The following is a 25,163-nucleotide window of genomic DNA, read 5'->3' as shown; positions in this document are numbered from 1 at the left end:
GTGTTGTTGTTTTTATTGACTGAAAGCCCTGCTACTCTTGGATAGACTTCTCTGATAACAATTATCTGCATGGTTCATGTTATAAATAACTTTGCTTCAATCCCAGTCCTGGGCTCCGCCAACCTGCTAGAATATCCGTGTGCCTTAGTTTATACAAACCCCTTTGCTGGTGTTTGCTTGAATTGTGTTTGAAGACTACTGAAACCCTTTGTTATCAGGCTTTTCTGCAAGACTTAATCTGTGTCATCACCTGCTACAGATGGAACTTGGGCCTGTCCTACTCCAGTGGGAGGGTTTATTGCCATCCCTAGATTTACTGTCCCAGCTAGTCAAGTGCCATATAGTGTCATAAAGTATAAGAATGGGTACCAAATGGAAATGTTCTCTAAATTTCGAAAAAGTTCTTTGTTTAGAAAAAGAATGTTTCTTCCCTTCTGGAGAGTTACAAACTGCTTTTTTTTCAATTTGCCCTCTACATTAATTGAACTAAACATTCATCTTGAATATTTTGAGCTGTGATAGGGTTTCTTCCAGACAGGATATTAATGAACCAGATTGTGTGACATTTTCAACTCTTTATCAGCAGTCTCCAAACTAGGGCACATGAAGACTTCTCATGGGGAATGTGAACATGGAAAGTTTTAAGGGAATCAAGTTCCTTTTTCTCAGCTTTTATATGTTCACTTCCTTGAAACTGATCTGCCTGAGAATATGACTGTGTTCAAGGAATCATGCCAATTTTCCTCTCCCACCCCCCCTTTCACTATATAAAAGTGAGGTGAATAGCCCAGCCATCCTGAATTTAATATGAACATTATGCCAGGGTGTGAAAATCTCTGGGAGTGCCAGAATAGAAGAAGTTCAAAATATTGCTGTCAGTGAAGCCTCATTTAAGTAAGTCACCATAAATCCACAGTAGAACTTTATGCATTGCCCTCTCTTACACATGTTTCTGTGCATAGTGTTAGAAATAGCGTGTTCTGGCCCGTGCTGGAATATTCTGCATCTAGACGTATTATAGAGTAGGAGCAGCAAGACAGATGACTGTTTCTGTTTAATGATAATTTCTTTTCTCTCCCCTAATTATGGGTAAGAGAAATATGTTTCATCTGAGAGAGAATGCAAGTAAACATCCAGGTGCAGTGGTTCACATCTGTAATTTCAACACTTTGGGAGACAGACACAGGCAGATCGTTTGAGACCAGGAGTTTGAGACCAACCTGGGCAATGTGATGAAATCTTGTCTACAAAAATTACCTAGGTGTGGTGGCACACGACCGTAGTCCTGGCTACTCAGAAGGCCAAGGCAGAAGGATCCCCTGAGCCTAAGAAGTGGAGGTTACAGTGAGCTGAAATCACACCACTACACTTTAGCCTGGGCAACAGAGTAAGACCCTGTCTCAAAAAAAAAAAAAAAAGGGATGCAATGAAAACAAAGCAAACAGAATGTCAGAAATGTATACAACATGACATGTCACCACAGCACCTTATTTTATCCAGTCAGCAAATTCAGTTTTTTGAACGCCTCTCCTCCAGTGATCTTTTTCTTCCTCCTACTGCAGCCATCGACTTCCAGTATTATCGAGTAGGCCTTGTCATTTACAATAACTACAACATCTCCACAGTCTCTCACCATCACAGGTACTCATCCACGAATAAATGCAACCATATCTTCTGTTTTCCCTCCTGTTAGTAAAGATAACTATTGTGGTCTGATCAGAATCCAGTTTCTCCACATGGATACAGGTCTCAACCTTTCCTTGCTCAAGAACAGGGAAGAATGAGCTATGATTACATCACTGCACTCCAGCCTGGGTGACAAAGCAAGACCCCATCTCTTTAAAAAAATTGAAAAGAACTGAGAATAGCATTCCCACTCTTTTCTACATCATCAGTTTTCACCCTCTACCAATTATTTCCTGTCAGTATCAAAACATGCTGTCATTTTTCCTGTTTTTTTCCCCAAATATTTTTATTTTGAAATAGATATACTTTATGGCTGATGACCCAGTATCTTTGGTGTCCTCTAACCACATTAGCATTCTATAAATTCAAAATAAAATCTATACTTCAAAAAACAAATAATGTCAAATTTTGTCATAATATGTGACTTTCAGGCAGACTTTTAATTTTAGTACAATTTAAAATAAAATATTAACATTTTAATATAATTTTAACATACTGAATAACTCTCTGTGGAATTTATCTTTTATACTTTTTCGTTTAAATTAGATGGAAATCTCCAGGCAAAAAGAGATTTACAGTTTATAATGGTAAAGACACTACTACTTTAGAATCAAAGCCAAATCAGTATTACTTAATAATTCAGGGAAAATTTAGATAAAATCACTAGATAAAGGTAAACTGATAATTCTTATCTAGTCATAAAATTATTTTTGAATTTCAAATGAACAGCTGTGCATGGCTAATTTAGAAAGAAAACATTTTTAACAGAATTTTTATAGCTCTTAACTGAGTTTCTAAATCAAGGATTTAGAGATGAGGTATCATAAAGAATAGTAAGATTTTAAAGCTCTTGGAATTACACAGGATACAAATAAAGATTCTAACCATATTTAATTATTGTCTCAAACTTTATTACTTAACGAAACACTTTCTATATACTGCTTAAAAGACACAATTACATTTTTTAATCCTTTTTTCTCATTAAATTTTTTTGTTTTGTTTTTCAATTGAGCTGAGATACTTTAATTACTTTTTACTAACTGCTTCCAGAAACCGAACAGGTGCAGGAATAGATTGATTATATACAAGTAGAGGCTGATGGCAGTTAATAGGTACTCTTCAAGTGACAGTTTATGCCTCAGTGGATGTGTGCCATAGATGATGAATCCACAAAAAAGAAGGGCTTCTGCAGCCGCTAAGACCAACTCCATTGTCTCACTATAAAAAAATAACTTCATCCTCAGCAAACTGACACAAGAACAGAAAACGAAACACCGCATATTCTCACTCATAGGTGGGTGATGAAAAATGAGAATGCATGGACACAGAGAGAAGAGTACTAAACACTGGGGTCTATTGGGGGGAAATGGGGAGGGCCAGTGGGAGGGAGAGGTGGGGAGGGATAGCCTGGGGAGAAATGCCAAATGTGGGTGAAGGGGAGAAAGAAAGCAAAACACACTGCCATGTGTGTACCTATGCAACTGTCTTGCATGTTCTGCACATGTACCCCCAAACCTAAAATGCAATAAAATAAATAAATAAATAAATAACTTCAAGAATCCTGACAGGCACAAAATCTACAAAAGAGCAAACAGCCCTGCTCCAAATTTGGTGAAATCCCTCTTAGATTGTAGAGTATACACAGTCAAACTAAAAATTACTGCAGAACTCAGTATGAAAGCTTGAAGAATAATACATATATCATAGAAAGTAACAACATCTGCCACAGTCAGAGCTTCCGACAGTGTAAATCCAAAGAGCAGGTACAGGTTAAGGAGATACTTACATCTGTTTAAAGTCAATGCAAAAATCAAACCCGGAGATCCAAGGGCAAACAGGAGGGGAGATGCCACCCATTTTTCCTGTTTTAAGAATATTCTCTTAATCTCACTTCCTCAGAAAAGTACAATCCCTTTTTGCTCTCATTTCTAACAAGATTCCTCAAAATAATCATCTTGCCTTTCCCTAATTCCTTTTTGTTTTCTAGACAGAGTCTCACTCTGTTGCCCAGGCTGGAGTGCAGTGGTGTGACCTTGGCTCACTGCAACCTCTGTCTCCCAGTCTCCTGGATTCAAGTAATTCTCCTCCCTCAGCCTCCCAAGTAGCTGCGATTATAGGTATACAACACCACGCCCAGCAAATTTTTGTATTTTTAGTAGAGACGGGGTTTTGCTATGTTGGCCAGGCTGGTCTCGAACTTCTGATCTCAGGTGATCCACCTGCCTCAGCCTCCCAGAGTGCTGGGATTACAGGCCTGCACCACGTGCGCAGCCCTCTTCTCCCATTCTCTTTAACTCATTATGTTTTCACTCATCACATCACAGTTACTAAAACCAATGATCGATTTTGTCCTAGAGGATTTAATTTGGTTGACTAATCTTTCCTCCCTAAAATAGATTTTCCTTTCGACTGAACTATTTGTTTTCTTCCTGCCTCACTGGTCTCTCTTTCTCAGGTCCTTAGTTTTTTCTTCCTCTTCAATCCAACCTGAATATGTTGACCTGCCACATGGCTCAGTCCTTGATCTCTTCTCAACAGCCAATCCATTTATGATCTCATCCAATCTCATCGCCTTGAATAACATAGTCCATTTGCCAATGACTCTCAAATGTATATTTCCAGCCCAGTCCACTCTCTTGAACTTCGGGCTTATTATACATTTTATTTTATACATACACATACACATTTATAAAAGCTCTTGGTCATCCCTTCAACTTTCTTTCTCTCATGTTGCACATCAAATGCATCTAGAAATCATGTGACCAACCTTCACAAGAACTGATAATCAGACCACTTCTCCTCAGTCTCTTCTGAGATATTGTCATTTCTCACTTGAATTATTCAATACGCTTCCTACTTCCACCCTTGTGTCCATACAGTCTATTCACAAAGCAACCAGAATGATCCTTTCAAAATGTAGTTTAGATCATGTTATTTCTCTCTTTGAAACCCTCGAAGGCCCCCTCCTCCATTCTACTCAGAGTTAAAACCAAAGTCTTTACAGTGGCGCTCAGGGTCCTTCATCACTGGACTCCCAGTACCTCTCTGACCTCCTCTTCTGCCCTCCCGTCCCTTACCACACTGCAGGCACATTAGCACCCTTGAACAGGAGAGGTGAGCTTCCACATTAGGGCCTTCGCATTGGCAGTTCCCTTTATCTGGAATAGTCTTTTCCCTTTTTGCCTCATCCCTTCCCCTCTTTTAAGGCATTTCTCAGATCTTATTAATACTACAAACCACCTAACCCTCTCCCACTGCCTTTGCATTCCTGACTTCCTTTTCGTATTCTACTTTTTCCTTTTGTCATAATATCACTTTCTAACATGCTATTTAATTTATTTTGCTTATTTTCTGTTTCTTCTCACTGGACTGTAAGCTTTTTGAAGGCAGGATCTTGGTTTTATTTTGTTTACTGATGTATTCCAAGAACGTAGAATAGCACCTGTCTATACAGGTGCATAAGAAATATTTGTCTTATAAATGAATGAAAAATCCTTTAGGGAATAGGCAAGCAAATAATTTTGAAAACTACAAATAGGAATGATTTCCAATTTCATAAGGGAAGTATAAGTTCAAGTGACACATGTCTAATGAAAATCTTCTAACAGCAAATTTTGGTTTTTATTTTTTTAATTTAAACATATTCAAATTGGAAACTACTTTAAGTCAATTTTTGGAAATGTATTTCTGAATGAACAAAGATGCAAACTATTTTTTTATTCAGAGCAATGAGGAACCATCACAACCAATTTAAAATAGAACATTTTCTGTGTGTCATCTTTTGGAAGAGAACAGAGAACTACACTGGGAAGTTTTATACTATGAGGTTAAATATACATATATATATATGTATGTATAATTTTTTTAAATCAATAATTGATTTATTAGGCTGAACATGCTGTCTCATGCCTATAATCCCAGCACCTGGGAGGGCAAGATGAGAGGATCACTTTAATCCAGGAGTTTGAGACCATCCTGGGCAACATGGTATAACCCAGTTTCTATAAAAAATACAAAAACTATCCAGGTATGGTGGCAGGACCCTGTCTGTAGTCCCAGCTACTCAGAGGACCGAGGCGGGAGGATCATTTGAGCCTGGGAGGTTGAGGCTGCAGTGAACCAAAATCATGCCACTGTACTTCAGCCTGGGTGACAGAGTGAGAGACCCTGTCTCAAAAAGAGAAAAAAAAGAATCGACTTTATTGCCTTAGCTTTTTACATGCCAATCCTTATTAAGTATTTATTCATTAACTGTAAATTTTGTCAGTCGAGGGCCATTGCACTAACTTTTTTTTTTTTAAAGCTTCCTTCCAAATAGCTAAATTTAGTAATTAGAAAATCAACTGGAAAACACCTTCAGAATATTAAAATAAGACACAGCATGGCTCTGAGAAAAAAGCATCCTGCGAGACAAGCCTAACTTTTTTGGAGACCAGAATGACCGAACTGGTTAGAATAGATGTAGTTTATCTTACCTTGGTTTAGGATCACTACAGGAATGAAAATCATGACCCCAAAAAAATACAGTTTAGCATGTTTGTGGCAGCCCCTTCTTTCAGTCAGTTTCTGGTGAAGACCGTAAGCAAATTTTCTCCACATATCGCTTTTTGTGGGGATAGGAAAATTTTTTGGTGGCGATAGCTTATAACCATAGTTTGGAGGCATGCAAAAGAAGGAGTGAGATATGCCTACCAAACTATGCTGCCTACCGCACTGAGCCATGTGACGCAAGCTCACAGTGAGCCAGTTCTGATCTGTGTACAATGGCAAAGCAAATGATGCTACAGGAACAAGCTCAGTGCAGCTGCCATGCAAATCGACACCACCCACGGACCGTGTATGTGTGTTGCCCATAAAGATTGCCTAGCTAATGTTACTGCTCAGTAGAAATATTTTCTTAGGAAAAAGAATCAGTCATCAAAGGTAACATTGACATGGAAACCAACTATTTTCTAGGGTCTGTGTTGAATAAGCTGCTTTTTTTATACTATATTTGATAATCACATGAATGGAATGTAGAGCATATAAATTTAAATCATAGGTGACTTCAAATAAAAGAATAAGGTATTCTCACTGTGTAATGGGTATTTGGCTTAGTCAGAAAAAAATAGAATTCAGTTTAATTCAATTTCACAATAAGATCTATGTTCCTAAAGTGACACAAATACAGAAGAAGAAGAAAATACATATATTTAAGTTGAAGAATGTGTGACTTAGCTATAAAGAAAACAGCATGAAGAATACAGATAATGATATATTAGAAATACATTATATTATTTAAAGGTGGATACAGTATTTCTTATGGACATAGATGTAGCAGAGAAAAGAAATTACTCTCAACTCTGGTACAAATATCAAAGTGTCTTGTACACCATTTATCAGAAACATGAAAAATGTAGAATTTTCAGATGTGAATTAAAATGATTAAGGGTTTGAAAATAGGTGATTTGGAGACAGGCTAAATGAATGGGATTATTATCCAGTAAAGAGAAGACTGTGGAATGACCTCAGCCATCTAAATTACAAAGAAATAGTATGCAGATGGTTCCCAGCTGTTCTCCATCTACACTGAGGACGAAACCAAAGGAAACAGATCTAAACTTTGGCTTCTGGGACTTAAGTTAAATATGAAGAATAGTTTCCTGACATCAAGGGGTGTAATATACTGAACAAACTCCTGAGAGGTAATGTAGAATCTCCTTCGCTGGTTATCTCTGAAGATCATAAAGTGCTTTACCATCTGCTGGCAATGAGCTCACTACAGAGCTGCAGAGTAACAGAGGGCTATAACTCAAAAAGGCTAAACTCAAACTCCTGTCTTTATGAGTCAATAAGTGTGATCAGAAGTAGTATTTCCACCCAAGTAGATTTCCCTGGTGGTGGTTGTGTTTTTTGTATATTTTTCTGAGAAATAAAGTCTTAGTGGTTGAGAATTTTACTCACTTCAATACATTTTTCTTCCAAAGGTTAAAACAATACCCATATTTCATTTTTAAATATATGTGGCTCATTTTTACTGGTCTCTGAAAGTAGTTAAACCTTGTAGGATTTTTAGACATAATTAAATATTGCATTATTCTGCACTCAAAAGATGTTAGGGGAGCTGAGTTTTTGCCTCAGCATTTTTATCAGCCTACAGCTAGAGTACTATTTTTAGGGAACCTGGATCAGGATATTTTTGTAGGGTGAAAATATTTCAATTGCCAATAAAACCCAGGCTTGAGACTGACTCCCAGCAATAAGAACCACAGTGTGTTATCCTCACCTTGCATGTACTTAAGCTTTTATTTTTCTCTTGAAAGCAGAGAAGATAAAACCAATCTTATGTTCCTGCACGTAAGAATTTAGCTCTGTGCATCTGCTCATTTTATCTGAGTAAATCAGGCAAGGTAAGTAAGTATGAAGCTTATTGTTACACATATGTAGACTGAAAAAAATTAATAAACAGTTTATATTCAATTCTAAATTTCCTAAGGAGGCTATATATGTGGGCTACAGTTGTTACCTTTTTTTAAGGTAATAAAAATTGACCAAAGTAGTTACAGTTTTTATGAATGAGTTTCTATATAATCTATGACACTGAGAGACTTATTTGCTCATGAAAAATGTCATGTTTAATATTGGCTATAAGAACTTTCCATATGTATTTCTTTATTAATGACCTTGAGAACTTAATATGTTTTCATTTTATAAAATATTTTCCAGGTCAATAATTTGCCTAAGGTCACACAGTCATGAGAGAAATCAGAACTAGATCTCAGAAACTCTATGGATAGAAGTTTTCCCAGAACTCCTTGTCTCAGGGAATGCATTCTCCACCCATAAGAATTTATAAAACGAATGCTTGCATCTTTCTCCTCCCTTGCTCTTCCTTTCCCTTCCCTTCCAATCAAAAGACCATTAGCACATAGATCCCCTGTGCTAATCCTGAATTTAATCATGAGGAAACACTTTTTAAAAATGAAGTATATTCTACAAAATAAATGGCCTTAATATTCAAAGTATCAAGGTCACAAATGTTAAAAAGGGATTTGGGGTAGTTTCAGATTAAAAGATAATAAAGAAGGCCAGGTGTGGTGGCTCATACCTGTAATCCAAGCACTTTGGGGGGCCAAGGCAGGTGGATCACAAGATTAGAAGTTCAATACCAGCCTGGCCAACATGGTGAAACCCCGTCTCTACTAAAAATACAAAAATTAGCTGGGAATGGTGGCATGTGCCTGTAATCCCAGCTACTTGGGAGGCTGAGGCAGGATAATTGCTTGAACTGGTACCCGGGAGGCAGAGGTTGCAGTTAGCTGAGATCATGCCACTGCACTCCAGCCTGGGCTATGGAGTGAGACTCCTTAAAACAAACAAACAAACAACAACAACAACAAAAACTAAAGAGATATAACAACCAAATACAACATGTGCTTTGGGGCTGCAATTTTTCACTATAAATGACATATTAAAATATTTCGATGTCTTATCTGAAGAAGTTCTCAGTAGATAGGAATACACCTGGCACCAAAGTATACATTAGTAATACTTCCTCACAGGCACCTAAACTCCCTTGTCATATGCCTATGGTAGGAGTCAGAATTTAACACAATGTCTCTAATCTCTGATATTCATTCTTTTTGAGAACACGTACGTAAATGAACAACCTTGGATGATATAAATAGTGTATCTTCTGGAGCAAAGAGTAGGCATGCTTTCTGGTCACTATAAAAGATTAAGATTCACTAAGCTCAGGGTTCCTTTCCTATAACACAACCCACTGCATGAACAGGTGCCATTTGGCCCTGTTTGAGTTGCCAGTTCCCTGGGAATTCTGTCTCAGGGAACTGACACCAAAAATGCTCATTCTCTGACTACTAAAATTGGTGAGTAATAAACTGTCTTTCTTCTCTGACCCAGGAGTCTTGTGTCTTCCATCAGCATCTGTGGAAGTTAACCTGTACCTTACAAGTAGGGTAAATCTCATACCTTTCACAATTCCTGACAGTTCGTTCCTCCACTAGTTTTATTTGAAATGGCATGCAGATATCCAGTACTATGTAGTCTAATTTATAAACTTAGCTACTACCAACCATGCCATATAAAATAACAGGGGAAAGAAAAAAATGAAGTAAAAATGTAATCGGTTACATATACATATGACATACATAAGGCAATATAAAATATGACCATTACAATCCTCATTCTGTAGCTGATCAAAGGCCAAAATTTATAAGTTCCTTTTCCAATATCCTGTTTACAGTCCCCTTTACCCTTGGTTGCACTTCAGAAGATCTGGGTACTTTATTTATCTAATGTGATAACTAAATAATACATTATGGTATATTTATGCAATGACATGTCTTAAAATGGAAGGCACTCACATATATAAACGTCGATGATAAAGTAACAAAAGAAGGGACATAGGTATCATTTACACTAAAACTAAGCAATATATATTTAGGAATTTCATATATATATGTATTACATATATATGTGGCAAAACTATGACAAAAAAGGTAACAAAAATTATAAACATGAAAAGCAAAACAATATTACCTCTGAGAAAAAAAAATGCATTCACACATTCAACAGTTAGATAACCTTCTATTTGTTGAACTGGGTTGCATGCACAGATATTTGTTTTATTAATATTTTATGGTATGTGTATTTGTTGGACATAGAAGTGATGTTGAAAGTCTTTCTAACTTAGCCACAGAAAAGCAGTGTAAAACAACACAAGGCATCCTTGGAGATATTGTGCATTCAGTTCCAGACCACCGCAATAAAGCAAATATTGCAATAAAGCAAGTCACATTAATTTTTTATTTCCTATTGCATGTAAAAATTATGGTTTTTTTTTTTTTTTTGAGACAGAGTCTCACTCTGTCGCTAGGTGCCAGGCTGGAGTGCAGTTGTCTGAGCTCGGCTCACAGCAACCTCTGCCTCCTGGGTTTAAGCAATGCTTCTGCCTCCCAAGTAGCTGGGACGACAGGCACGAGCCACAATGCCCAGCTAATTTTTGTATTTTAAGGTAGAGATGGGGTTTCACCATGTTGGCCAGGATGGTCTTCATCTCTTGACCTCATGATCGGCCCACCTGGGCCTCCCAAAGTGTTGAGATTACAGGCATGAGCCACTGTGCCCAGCAAAAAGTATGTTTACATATAATGAGAATACATAGAAAACTAGAATTAAAAGTGGAGCCTGAAGATGGGGCTGAATTGCTGCAATCTCATGACAAAACTTGAATGGCTGAGGAGTTGCTTCTTATGGATTAGCAAAGTGGTTTTTGAGATGGAATCTACTCCTGGTGAAGATGCTGTGAACGTTGTTGAAGTGACTACAAAGGATTCAGAATATTCCGCAAACTTTACATGCACTTGAATGTATATTTACAGTATACTCATTGAGTATACTGTAGTCTGTATAGTGTGCCTTATGTCTAAAGAAATGTGCATACCTTAATTTTTAGAATACCTGATTTTTTAAAAATGCTAACGATCATTTAAATCTTCAGTTAGTTGACCATTTCCCATTTCCCTTTTGCCGATGGAGGGTTTTGCCTCAATGTTGATGGCTGCTGACTGATCAGGGTGGTGGTTGCTGAAGGTTGGGGTGGCTGTGGCAATTACTGAAAATAACAATGAAGTTTGCTACATCCAATGACTCTTCCTTTCACAAAGGATTTTTCTGTAGTATGTGATACTGACGGATAGCATTTTACCCACGGTAGAACTTCTTTCAAAATTGAAGTAAATCCTCTCAAACCCTGCAACTGCTTTATCAGCTAAGTTGATGTCATAGTCTAAATCCTTTGTTGTCATTTCAAAAATGTTCACAGCATCTTCACCAGGAGTAGTTTCCATCTCAAGAAACCACTTTGCTGATCCATAAGAAGCAACTCGTCATCCATTCCAGTTTTATTATGAGATTGCAACAACTCAGTTACATCTTCAGGCTCCACTTCTATCTCTAGTTCTCTGGCTATTTCCATCACATATGCAGTTACTTCCTCCACTGAAGCATTTAACCCCTCAAAGTCATATATGAAGTTTGTCATTAACTTCTTCCAAACCCCCGTTCATGTTGATATTTTGACCATTTCCCATGATTGTGAATATTCTAAATGTATCTAAAATGGTGAATCAGAGGAAATTGCTATCTATGACAGCTATAGCTTATGAGAGGTTTTTCTCCTATAATAACACTTGAAAGTTGAAATTCCTCCTTGACTCATGGACTGTAGAATGGATGTTGTGTTGGAGGAATGATAACAATATTCTCCTCCTTTTGTTTCTTCATCTACCTCCATCTCCTGGGTTCAAGTGATTCTTCTGCCTCAGGCTCCTGAATATATCTGGAATTACAGGCATGCACCACAGCACCCAGCTAATTTTTGTGTTTTTAGTAGAGATTAGATTTCACCATTTTGGTCAGGCTGGTCTCAAACTCCCGACCTTGTGATCCACCCACCTCAGCTTCCCAAGTGCTGGGATTCCAGGCATAAGCCACTGCTCCCGGCCTTCATCAGAGCTCTTGAGTGACCAGGTACACTGTCAATGAGCAGTAATGTTTCAAAAAGTATCTTTTTTCTGAGTGATATGCCTCAACAATGGGCTTAAAATATTTCATAAACCATGCTGTAAAAAGATGTGCTGTCATCCAGGTTTTGTAGTTTCATTTATAGAGCACAGACGGAGTAGATTTAGCATAATTCTAAGAGCTCTAGCATTTTCAGAATGATAAATGAACACTGGCTTCAACAAGAAGTCACAAGCTGCATTAGCCCTTAACAAGACAGTCGTCTGTCCTTTGAAGTTTGAAAGCCAGGCACTGACTTCTCCTCTCTAGCTAGGGAAGTCTAGATGGCATCTTCTTCCAACGTAACTGTTTTGTCTGCATTGAAAATCTGTTGTTTAACCACTTTCATTCTTTGTCTTAGATAGATCGTATGGACAACTTCCTGCAGCTTCTCCGTCAGCACTTGCTGTTTCGCCTTGTACTTTTATATTATGGAGACAACTTCTTTCCTTCAACCTCGTGAACCAACCTCTGCTAGCTTCCAACTCTTCTTCTGCAGTTTTCTCACTTCTTTTAGCCTTCACAAAATTGAAGAGAGTTAGGGTCTTGCTCTGCATTAGGTTTTGGCTTAAGGAAATGTTGTGGCTGCTTTGATCTTCTATCTGGACCACTCAAACTTTCTCTCCATCAGCAATAAGGCTCCTTCACTTTTGCATCATTCATGTGTTCACTGGAGTAGCACTTTTAATTTCTTTCAGGAACTTTTCCTTTGCATTCACAACTTGGCTCTTAGGCAAAAGAGGCCTGGCTTTCAGCCTTTTGACATGCCTTCCTCACAAAGTTTAATTATTTCTAGGCTTTACCTTAAAGTGAGAGGCACTGGGTGTGGTGATTCACGCCTCTAATCCCAGCATTTTGGAAGACTGAGGCAGGATAATCATTTGAGGCAAGAAGTTTGAGATCAGCTTGGGCAACAAAGTGAAGCCCCATGTCTACAAAAAGTTTAAAAATTAGCCAAGAGGGATAGTGTGAGCCTGTAGTCCTGGCTATGTGAGAGCCTGAGGCAGAAGAATCACTTGATCCCAGGATTTTGAGGTTACAGTAAGCCATGATCGTACCACTGCGCTCCAGTCTGGGCAACAGAGTAAGACTCTGAATCCATAAAAATAAATTTAAAAATAAAGTGAAAGGTATGTGACTTTTCCTTTCATTTGAACACGTAGGGGCCATTGTTATTAATTGCTCTAATTTTAATATTGTGTCTCAGAGAACAAAGAGAGGGAGAGAGACAGGGAAAAGGCTGGTTAGTAGAGCAGTCAGAACACACAGAACATTTATTGATTAAGTTCACTATCTTATAAGGGCACACAGTTCATGTCACCCCTAACCAATTTCAGTAATAGCATTAGAGATCACTGATCACAGATCACCATAACAGATGTAATAATAATGTAAAAATTAGAAATATCACAAGAATTACGTGGAGACATGAAGTGAGCACAGGCTGTTGGAAATCTAGTGCCAGCAGACTTGCTTGACACAGGGTTGCCACAAACCTTCAGTTTGTAAAAAATGCAATATTTATGAAGGTCAATAAAGCAAAGCTCACTAAAATGAGATTTGTGTGTAGTTCTTTTAAATGTACTTGCCATTTCCCCCCATTTATTTTTGGCTATATTAATTTAAAAAAACAAAAACACGTATTATAGATCTGAAGTTTATTTGAAATCTCCTTGAAAGAATTGTTTTAGTTTTTTATTAATTTGTTTCTTCATGGATACCTCATCTTCTCTGATAGTAAATAGCTTTCCTGTGGTAACTGTTAAGGTATAAAAAGAATAGGCCATAGGGACCGGGACCTGGGTCCAAATCTTAGACTGTATATCTCACAATTTGTATTTTTACTATGTTTCCTTTTCCCTTTTTGACACAGAGCCACCTGCTGGCAAGAGGATGTTAACTTTGAATATATTTGAGCATGCAGTAGGGTTCAAGTGCACAGAAAAAGTAGCATTGATGAGGTTGCATCTCAAAATATCTTATAGATTTTACCCATAGTAAGACTGTTAATAACACTAAAACGTTAATGTTAAAATGTGCTGTGTAGTTGGGGAAGGATTTTTCTCCAAAATTGTTCTGTTATCCAGATTAACATATAGAAAACTGAAAGAGTGGAGGTGACACTGGATTAGTTTTTGCTAAACAGAAGATATAAGACAGCTTATGGCACTGACAAAATTATTCTTAGACTTATGGGCCATGGACTATAAACTGAATAGGAAGATAATGAAACACAGGGAGAGGATATAGAAATGGGAACTGGACCCTCACTGAAGGATTGTCAAGGTGAAAGTAGTTAAAGAATCAAGTTGGGAACCCCAGTGGCTCAGCCAGTTGTCCTGGCGCATAAGGAGACGAGGCTATGTATTCTGAGGCCAGTCTGGGCAACATGGAAATTTCTTATCCATTAAAAAAAAATTTTTTTTTAAGGATCCAGAAAAATTAGAGATCATGGTAAGAGTGTTCAATGTGTAAGCCATTTATTTGGAATATTAACTTTGTGATTTTTGATTAAAAGATCCTGAATTTGAGCAGGGGAAGAGATAACAGAGTAGAAAGGCCATAAAAGATGAATTTGGTAAGAAAATGAGCAATTAGAGTGTTGAAAGGACACTGTGGATATGGAAACTACCCACAATAATGGCAGGAATTGGAGCAGGGAGAACACTGAATCAAGTGCAAAATTTTTGATGAGCAAAGGAAAGTAATCAAATGATAGATGACAATGACAAAGAAAATTAGCCGGTCATAGAGGTAAAATGGTATAAGCCTTAGAGAAGTAGGATTCCTGTTCACAAGAGATTGAGTGGGTAATGTTTTGAAAGATGTAATGAGCAGCAAAAAGTTTTCTAATCTTGCATCTGAAATAGTAAAGTCTCTGAGGTTTGAAAGCATCACATCCACCACTCCACTGGGCTGCTGGAGAGCACCAGCCCTGCAGTAAGGCATGTGAAGGGGCTGCTTGGAGAGAGGAGTTTGTGCTGATGACGAAGCATCAGTTCTAGGGCTCTACAGATGGGGAAGTGGGAAGTAGAGATGGAATGCAGGGCAAATAATTTAGCTTCAATAATATACTTAGAGTATTAGTCTTTGTCGAATAGTCTTTCTTTTTCCTAAATGATCTTTTCAAATCAAAGAACTAAGTTGAGGCTACTTCTATTAAATATTTAGTTACAGAGCCTGGGCATGGTGGCTTATGCCTATAATCCCAGCACTTTGGGAGGCCAAGGTGGGCAGATTACTTAAGGTCATGAGTTTGAGACCAGCCTGGCCAACACGGCAAAAGCCCATCTCTACTAAAAATACAAAAATAAGCCAGGCATAGTGGCAAGTGCCTGTAATCCAAGATACTCAGAATGTTGAGGCAGGAAAATCACTTGAACCTGAGAGGCAGAGATTGCAGTGAGCTGAGATTGCACCACTGAACTCCAGCCTGGGCAACAGAGCAAGACTCTCTCTCAAATAAATAAAAAAATATTTAGTTACTGAAATGATAATAAGTAGATTATAATAAGAATGTATTTTCTCTAAAAACTAGTTAGTTCATACTAAACAATGGGCATAATTGTTACCTCAAAGATTGGTAATGATTCAATGGAATTTAATTATATATGTGTTTACATATGTTGCATATATACATAATGCATGTAGAGTGCACATACAATATCATTAAAAATAATTGACATTGTTTTCAAAAATAAGTGCTTACGGTAGAATATAAAATAAATAGAAAAATAAAATCAGGGCAAGACAAATAGGATAGTAAGATGAACTCAAGGGTGAAGTTAATATACTGGAGATTATAAGTTCTTACCCAAATGCTGGAATTAAACCACAAATTCTTTGATTGCCTGGAAGGAAATATGATGAATTTAACATTCAGTATCCATAAAATTAAAATATTCTGATTGTTTAGCAGAAGCACAAAGTTTCTTAGCACTGATGATTAAAATGTCTCTTATGGGCCCTCATTAAATGAGATTCTCATGCAGTTAAGATCTTCAGCAAGATCCTGACAATAAAATACCATAACACAAAACTTAATCTATATCATGTGACTATTGTGTGAGAATATGTGAATACAAGTCAAGTTTCTATCACCAGATAAAAGCAATACCTTGCTTTTGAGATTTAAGTCTTTAGATTGGCTTTTCCCAATTGCTGGGAAGCGAATTTTAGCTTTTCTATCAAAATAATTATTTAGCTTTGAGAAAGAAAGAAAAAAAAAACAAAATAATGGTGAGGGCATGAGGGAGAGTAAAATCAAAACAATACATTGAAAAGCTTCTTAAAGGATTTGAATCTTTAAAAATGCATTGCAATTTAAAACAAGAAAGCATCTTCTCCAGATTGATCTATAGTTCCAACACTTCAAGTCAAAATCTCAAAAGGCTGTTTTGAAGAAATGTACAAGGTGATTCTAAAATCTATATGAAAAGGCAAAATATCTAGAAGATCCAAGATAATTTTAAAAGTAAAGAAAGTGGTCAATTAATTTTTTTTTTTTTTTTTTTTTTTTGAGACGGAATTTCGCTCTTGTTACCCAGGCTGGAGTGCAATGGCGCGATCTCTGCTCACCGCAACCTCCGCCTCCTGGGTTCAGGCAATTCTCCTGCCTCAGCCTCCTGAGTAGCTGGGATTACAGGCACACGCCACCATGCCCAGCTAATTTTTTGTATCTTTAGTAGAGACGGGGTTTCACCATGTTGACCAGGATGGTCTCGATATCTTGACCTCGTGATCCAACCGCCTCGGCCTCCCAAAGTGCTGGGATTACAGGCTTGAGCCACCGCGCCCGGCCGTGGTCAATTAATTTTTGATAAAGATGCCAAGGATTTCAATAGGAAAACAAGTGTTTTCAACAAATATTAACAACCGGATATCAGCATGGAAAAAATAAACCTTGACCTTTACCCAACATTCTATTATAAAATTAACTCAAAAATTAATTAATTCAAGAAACTAAACCATAACAGTTTCAGGAGAAAACTCTGAGGTTAGGCACAGATTTCTTAGGATATACAGACACCTGCCCCCTCATACCCACCCCCCCAAACACAGACAAACAACGAAAAAGAAAATTATGTTTTATAAAATATAAATACTTTTATTCACATCCGAAGGACTGTTCAGAGATGAAAAGGCAAACCACAGACTGAGGGGAAATATTTGTAAAATATATGTTTAACATAGAATTTGCACTCAGGGCATATAAAGAATTTTAACAACTCAATAATAGGACAAACAACTCATTTTTTTTAAGTGGGTGGTTAATTGGAATAGGCATTTCATGAAAGAAAATACAAATGTCCAATAAGTGCTAGAGAAGGTTATCAACATCATTAGTCACTAGAAATGCACATTTAAACTACAAACACCCACTGCAATGATTATAGTTTAAAAGACTTATGAAGTGTTGGTAAGGAAGTGGAACAACTGGAACCCCAATACAGTGCCTATGAGAATGCAAAATGGTAACAGTCAATTTGGAAACCAGTTTGGCAGATTCTTTAAAAGTTAAACATAACAATTACATTCCACATAGAAATTCCATTTCTAGGCATCTACCCAAGAGAAATGAAAGCATGTCCTTACAAAGGACTTCTACGTGAATGTTCATAGCAGCGTTATCAACAATATCCAGACGAGAGAAACAACCTGTGTATTTATCAACTGGCAAATAGATGAACAAAAATTATGGTTTATTATACAATTAATTACTATCTGGCAATAAGAAAGAACAAACTATTGTTATACACGACAACATGGATGAATCTCAAAAACTTTATTCTGAGGGAAAAAACCCAGACCAAAAGAAGTGTATAACATATGATTCCATTTCTATGCAACTCTAGAAAAGGTAAACCTCTAGTGGACAGAAAGTCAATCCATGTTTGCCTGGATCTGACCGAGGACAAGGAACTCTTGCGTATAATGGAAATATTCTACATTTTTATTGTATCAGTGGTTACTTGAGTATATAGTTGCCCAAACTCATCAAACTATACTTAAAATAGAAGTCAATTATGTATTGATAGGCTATGCAAAAAAGCGAAAAATATAGGATAATAAGGTATTCTTTTGGTTTATAATTATATATTATCAAGTATTCTTAGGTATTTATTTTACTTTGACTCCTATTTTATAAAAGGTATCTGAGCACCTATTGGCAAACTTTGGTTGATCCACATATCTTTTGTTTGTTTGTTTGTTTAGAAATTGTATTTGAAGTGGACATAAAATTAATTGCTTTAGACATCAGAATTTTCTGATGTACCCACTGAATTTACAGGCTTGGTGATTTGTGGACCACATTTGTTATTACTATCGATTCTACTACAAGACCTGAAATCCATCTCTGTCCTTAGGCCCTACATGACCGTAATATTTTATTTTGCCAAAGAGAAACTTGAGTTGCAAATGAATTGACTTACACAGAAGTCACTTCATCTTCCATGAGGCTTTCCTTGATCACTCTGGCTAAGAACAATCTCTTTGGATTTCTACAGTTTAATTTTTAAAATATCACTCAAGATATTTTCATGTCATAATTTTCAGTGACATTATGTGTAATGTGCATTGTTCTTCCCATTAAATTGAAAAGAACAAGACTGACATTTCATGAGTGCTATACAAAATCAGACTGTGCTGGGTGCATGATCTCACTTCAGTCCTCATTAGTCAGTGCCTGCTGGGACCTGTGTGAGTATTGACTAATGCTGACTCTCCATCATGGTGCTCTCACACATTGGAAATCCTCTGTCACTATGCTCTCACACATGCCTGTTACCTCAACCTGAATTGTCTAACGTTGTTGATTGCTTACTGGATCTCCTTTTCCAGAACCTCTTTCTAAATCAGATTCCTCTGATGCTCACTTTGGAACCCACCCACGTACCTCTTCTTGATGTGGTAACAGACTAGCTTTTGAAGTAAGAAAACAGAGGGACTGTGTGATACATTCGTGTGTGTGTGTGTGTGTGTGTGTGTGTATGTGTGTGGTATATGTCTACATCTTAGCATACCATCTTGCATATATAGTAAGGAAGTGCTGGAGACAGGAAATAAATAAACTTTAATTTTTAAAGAAATGCCTTGACTAAAGACATTTTATTCCTGACTTAAGAAAAACCTTGCATAAATATTCCTGCTCTTTTCCAATTACATAAAAAGTCACAAAATATAAAAATCTATTTTTCATCTATACTATGCTCAATTATGAATACGTAGAAAATTATACAGAAATATTAGAAATATCATGACAATTTATATAAATTTATATAAATGCTGCCTTACATTGTTATTAGAAAAAAATTGAGAGTCAGAAGTTTGAAAGTTTATCTCTAGTTATAAAGGATTAGACAGGTCATTTAACATTTCTGACTCTTTCTTCTTATTGTAAAATAGAACTAATGTCACCTGCTTGTATCAATAGAATTGTTAACATCAAAGGGCAAAACATAATTTGCAAACTGTAATATGGAACATAAATATAAGGCATGTGGAGGAAGAGCAGTGCTAATAAGCATTTAAAAAATTTGTGTTTAGAGTATTAAAAAGCTGTTTCACTAGCAGAAAAGATTAAGTATGAATTCATGGTAATTAACAACCTAAAAAGGCAATGAGAAAAGAAATCAAGTAAAGAAAATATACACATACCTCCAACACTAGAAATTGTTTTAATTCTTTTTTTTTTTTTTTTTTTTTTTTAGTTCAGTCTTGTTTTATTGTGTTCCTGCTAATGTTACACTCTGACATCTTGCTGAGATATTTTGGGAAGTAGATTTCCTAAAATGCAGCATAACAGACTCTTCTTTCCCTACGCTTTCTTTATCTCTCCCTCCGACAATTTTTTTTTTTTAATTTTTTATTGGATTTTAGGTTTTGGGGTACATGAGCAGAGCATGCAAGACAGTTGTGTAGGTACACACATGGCAGTGTGCTTTGCTTTCCTTCTCCCCTTCACCCACATTTGGCATTTCTCCCCAGGCTATCCCTCCCCACCTCCCCCTCCCACTGGCCCTCCCCTTTTCCCCCCAATAGACCCCAGTGTTTAGTACTCCCATTTCTGTGTCCATGTGTTCTCATTTTTCATCACCCACCTATGAGTGAGAATATGCGGTGTTTCATTTTCTGTTCTTGTGTCAGTCTGCTGAGGATGATGTTCTCCAGATTCATCCATGTCCCTACAAACGACACAAACTCATCATTTCTGATTGCTGCATAATATTCCATGGTGTATATGTGCCACATTTTTCCAATCCAGTCTATTATCAATGGGCATTTGGGTTGATTCCAGGTCTTTGCTATTGTAAACAGTGCTGCAATGAACATTCGTGTACATGTGTCCTTATAGTAGAACGATTTATAGTTTTTGGATATATACCCAGTAATGGGATTGCTGGGTCAAATGGAATTTCTATTTCTAAGGCCTTGAGGAATCGCCACACTGTCTTCCACAATGGTTGAACTAATTTACACTCCCACCAACAGTGTAAAAGTGTTCCTTTTTCTCCACATCCTCTCCAGCATCTGTTGTCTCCAGATTTTTTAATGATCGCCATTCTAACTGGCGTGAGATGGTATCTCAATGTGGTTTTGATTTGCATCTCTCTGATGACCAGTGACGATGAGCATTTTTTCATATGATTGTTGGCCTCATATATGTCTTCTTTCGTAAAGTATCTGTTCATATCCTTTGCCCACTTTTGAATGGGCTTGTTTGTTTTTTTCCTATAAATCTGTTTGAGTTCTTTGTAAATTGTGGATATCAGCCCTTTGTCAGATGGATAGACTGCGAAAATTTTTTCCCATTCTGTTGGTTGCCGATCCACTCTAGTGACTGTTTCTTTTGCCGTGCAGAAGCTGTGGAGTTTCATTAGGTCCCATTTGTCTATTTTGGCTTTTGTTGCCAATGCTTTTGGTGTTTTGTTCATGAAGTCCTTGCCTACTCCTATGTCCTGGATGGTTTTGCCTAGATTTCCTTCTAGGGTTTTTATGGTGCCAGGTCTTATGTTTAAGTCTTTAATCCATCTGGAGTTAATTTTAGTGTAAGGTGTCAGGAAGGGGTCTAGTTTCTGCTTTCTGCACATGGCTAGCCAGTTTTCCCAACACCATTTGTTAAACATGGAATCCTTTCCCCATTTCTTGTTTTTGTCAGGTTTATCAAAGATTGTATAGTTGTATGAATGTTGTGTTGCCTCCGGTGCCTCTGTTTTGTTCCATTGGTCTATATCTCTGTTTTGGTACCAGTACCATGCTGTTTTGATTACTGTAGCCTTGTAGTATAGTTTGAAATCCGGTAGTGTGATGCCCCCTGCTGTGTTCTTTTTGCTTAGAATTGACTTGGCTATGCGGGCTCTCTTTTGGTTCCATATGAAGTTCATGGTGGTTTTTTCCAGTTCTGTGAAGAAAGTCAATGGTAGCTTGATGGGGATAGCATTGATTCTGTAAATTACTTTGGACAGTATAGCCATTTCCACGATATTAATTCTTCCTAACCATGAACATGGAATGTTTCTCCATCTGTTTGTGTCCTCTCTGATTTCATTGAGCAGTGGTTTGTAGTTCTCCTTGAAGAGGTCCCTTACGTTCCTTGTGAGTTGTATTCCAAGGTATTTTATTCTTTTTGTAGCAATTGTGAATGGCAGTTCGCTCTTGATTTGGCTTTCCTTAAGTCTGTTATTGGTGTAGACGAATGCTTGTGATTTTTGCACATTGATTTTATATCCTGAGACTTTGCTGAAGTTGCTTATCAGTTTCAGGAGTTTTTGGGCAGAGGCAATGGGGTCTTCTAGGTATACTATCATGTCGTCTGCAAATAGAGACAATTTGGCTTCCACCTTTCCTATTTGAATACCCTTTATTTCTTTTTCTTGCCTGATTGCTCTGGCTAGAACTTCCAGTACTATATTGAATAGGAGTGGTGAGAGAGGGCATCCTTGTCTAGTGCCAGATTTTAAAGGGAATGCTTCCAATTTTTGCCCATTCAGTATGATATTGGCTGTTGGTTTGTCATAAATAGCTTTTATTACTTTGAGATACGTTCCATCGATACCGAGTTTATTGAGGGTTTTTAGCATAAAGGGCTGTTGAATTTTGTCAAATGCCTTCTCTGTGTCAATTGAGATAATCATGTGGTTTTTGTTTTTGGTTCTGTTTATGTGGTGAATTACGTTGATAGACTTGCGTATGTTGAACCAGCCTTGCATCCCCGGGATGAATCCTACTTGATCATGGTGAATAAGTTTTTTGATTTGCTGTTGCATTCGGCTTGCCAATATTTTATTGAAGATTTTTGCATCTGTGTTCATCATGGATATTGGCCTGAAGTTTTCTTTTCTTGTTGGGTCTCTGCCGGGTTTTGGTATCAGGATGATATTGGTCTCGTAAAATGATTTGGGAAGTATTCCCTCTTTTTGGATTGTTTGAAATAGTTTTAGAAGGAATGGTACCAGCTCCTCTTTGTGTGTCTGGTAGAATTCGGCTGTGAACCCGTCTGGACCTGGGCTTTTTTTGTGTGGTAGGCTCTTAATTGCTGCCTCGACTTCTGACCTTGTTATTGGTCTATTCATAGTTTCAGCTTCCTCCTGGTTTAGGCTTGGGAGGATGCAGGAGTCCAGGAATTTATCCATTTCTTCCAGGTTTACTAGTTTATGTGCATAGAGTTGTTTGTAATATTCTCTGATGATGGTTTGAATTTCTGTGGAATCTGTGGTGATTTCCCCTTTATCATTTTTTATTGCATCTATTTGGTTGTTCTCTCTTTTATTTTTAATCAATCTGGCTAGTGGTCTGTCTATTTTGTTGATCTTTTCAAAAAACCAGCTCTTGGATTTATTGATTTTTTGAAGGGTTTTTCGTGTCTCAATCTCCTTCAGCTCAGCTCTGATCTTAGTTATTTCTTGTCTTCTGCTGGGTTTTGAGTTTTTTTGATCTTGCTCCTCTAGCTCTTTCAATTTTGACGATAGGGTGTCAATTTTGGATCTCTCTCCTTGGATTTATTGATTTTTTGAAGGGTTTTTCGTGTCTCAATCTCCTTCAGCTCAGCTCTGATCTTAGTTATTTCTGGTCTTCTGCTGGGTTTTGAGTTTTTTTGATCTTGCTCCTCTAGCTCTTTCAATTTTGACGATAGGGTGTCAATTTTGGATCTCTCCATTCTCCTCATATGGGCACTTATTGGTATATACTTTCCTCTAGAGACTGCTTTAAATGTGTCCCAGGGCCGGGCACGGTGGCTCAAGCCTGTAATCCCAGCACTTTGGGAGGCCGAGGCGGGTGGATCACAAGGTCAACAGATCAAGACCATCCTGGTCAACATGGTGAAACCCCGTCTCTACTAAAAATTACCAAAAAAATTAGCTGGGCACAGTGGCGCGTGCCTGTAATCCCAGCTACTCAGGAGGCTGAGGCAGGAGAATTGCCTGAACCCAGAGGGTGGAGGTTGCAGTGAGCCGAGATCGCGCCATTGCACTCCAGCCTGGGTAACAAGAGCGAAACTCCGTCTCAAAAAAAAAAAATGTGTCCCAGAGGTTCTGGCACATTGTGTCTTCGTTCTCATTGGTTTCGAAGAACTTCTTTATTTCTGCCTTCATTTCGTTGTTTACCCAGTCCACATTCAAGAGCCAGTTGTTCAGTTTCCATGAAGCTGTGCAGTTCTGGGTCGGTTTCTGAATTCTGAGTTCTAACTTGATTGCACTATGGTCTGAGAGGCTGTTTGTTATGATTTCAGTTGTTTTACATTTGTTGAGCAGTGCTTTACTTCCAATTATGTGGTCAATTTTAGAGTAGGTGTGATGTGGTGCTGAGAAGAATGTGTATTCTGTGGATTTGGGGTGGAGAGTTCTGTAAATGTCTATCAGGTTTGCTTGCTCCAGGTCTGAGTTCAAGCCCTGGATATCCTTGTTGATTTTCTGTCTGGTTGATCTGTCTAGTATTGATAGTGGAGTGTTAAAGTCTCCCACTATTATTGTGTGGGAGTCTAAGTCTCTTTGTAAGTCATTAAGAACTTGCCTTATGTATCTGGGTGCTCCTGCATTGGGTCCATATATGTTTAGGATTGTTAGCTCTTCTTGTTGTATCAATCCTTTTACCATTATGTAATGGCCTTCTTTGTCTCTTTTGATCTTTGTTGCTTTAAAGTCTATTTTATCAGAGATGAGAATTGCAACTCCTGCTTTTTTTTGCTTTCCATTAGCTTGGTAAATCTTCCTCCATCCCTTTATTTTGAGCCTTTGTGTATCCTTGCATGTGAGATGGGTTTCCTGGATACAGCACACTGATGGGTTTTGGATTTTTATCCAATTTGCCAGTCTGTGTCTTTTGATTGGTGCATTTAGTCCATTTACGTTTAGGGTTAATATTGTTATGTGTGAATTTGATACTGCCATTTTGATGCTAAGTGGCTGTTTTGCCTGTTAGTTGTTGTAGATTCTTCATTATGTTGAAGCTCTTTAGCATTCAGTGTGATTTTGGAATGGCTGGTCCTGGTTGATCCTTTCTATGTGTAGTGCCTCTTTTAGGAGCTCTTGTAAAGCAGGCCTGGTGGTGACAAAATCTCTGAGTACTTGCTTGTTTGCAAAGGATTTTATTTTTCCTTCACTTCTGAAGCTCAGTTTGGCTGGATATAAAATTCTGGGTTGAAAGTTCTTTTCTTTAAGAATGTTGAATATTGGCCCCCACTCTCTTCTGGCTTGTAGTGTTTCTGCCAAGAGATCTGCTGTGAGTCTGATGGGCTTCCCTTTGTGGGTGACCCGACCTTTCTCTCTGGCTGCCCTTAGTATTCTCTCCTTTATTTCAACCCTGTTGAATCTGACGATTATGTGCCTTGGGGTTGCTCTTCTTGCGGAATATCTTTGTGGTGTTCTCTGTATTTCCTGCAATTGAGTGTTGGCTTGTCTTGCTAGGTGGGG

General features: G+C 37.7%; 1 pseudogene; it reads right to left on the bottom strand.

Annotated features, from left to right (window-relative positions):
- Positions 1-2,712: 2,712 nt before the first annotated feature.
- LOC100404003 (protein lifeguard 4-like) overlaps positions 2,713-25,163 on the bottom strand; it is a 60,025-nt pseudogene continuing 37,574 nt past the window's right edge.

The sequence above is a fragment of the Callithrix jacchus genome, chromosome 3 (assembly GCF_049354715.1).
Source record: "Callithrix jacchus isolate 240 chromosome 3, calJac240_pri, whole genome shotgun sequence".
Taxonomy (NCBI): Eukaryota; Metazoa; Chordata; class Mammalia; order Primates; family Cebidae; genus Callithrix; species Callithrix jacchus.
This window is presented reverse-complemented; position numbering and strand designations above follow the sequence as displayed.